The following is a 715-nucleotide window of genomic DNA, read 5'->3' as shown; positions in this document are numbered from 1 at the left end:
AAAAGACTAAGAAAGAGAAACCATACTAAAGGGGGGTGGGGGAAATTCTTTGTTGATTGCTGGGAAGTTGGTAGTGGGGGAGGGGAAGGTGGAGCACAGGGTAGGGATTAGACACAGGAAATTTTGGGTGCTGGGGAGGGGAGCAATGTACAAGGAGGGAGAGGGAAACGGAAGAACGGAGCAGATGGGAGAACAACTGGGCATGTTTGAATGGGCTAAGTGGGACAGAGATAAAGAATGATGTATGCACAACCTTGGAACAACAGGGCTCTGGGATACAGAGATTGTCTCATGACTGGAATGGCGAAAAGGAGGGGATAATGTTAAGATGCTCAACAGTCTTTTGAATCTTGGTTTTCCTTGCATTATAATATAAAATAGACACCGGAGGGGGAGAGAAAGGAATAGTCAGAAACATCGCCATAGAAAAGCTTATAAGTCCGTCTTCTACCTATAACTTATTGGAATACCTAAAATGGGGCTACAAAGTGCCCAGGGAATGAGGCTTCCTGCGGAGCCTCTGCAATACATTAAGACTATAAGTAGAAGCCTGAACCACATCCAGATCTCCAGAGATGGGAAACTCCCACTTGAAAGGATGAGCACACCAGCCTGGAGCGGCGGCTAGAAGAACAGAAGATACTTCTTGAAAGAAAGACCTACAGGAAAAATACAAAACAATAGAGGCAGATGGACTGTTACTACAAGAACAAAC

This window comes from Chrysochloris asiatica, unplaced genomic scaffold (genome assembly GCF_000296735.1).
Source record: "Chrysochloris asiatica unplaced genomic scaffold, ChrAsi1.0 scaffold00323, whole genome shotgun sequence".
In the NCBI taxonomy this organism is placed as follows: domain Eukaryota; kingdom Metazoa; phylum Chordata; class Mammalia; order Afrosoricida; family Chrysochloridae; genus Chrysochloris; species Chrysochloris asiatica.
This window is presented reverse-complemented; position numbering follows the sequence as displayed.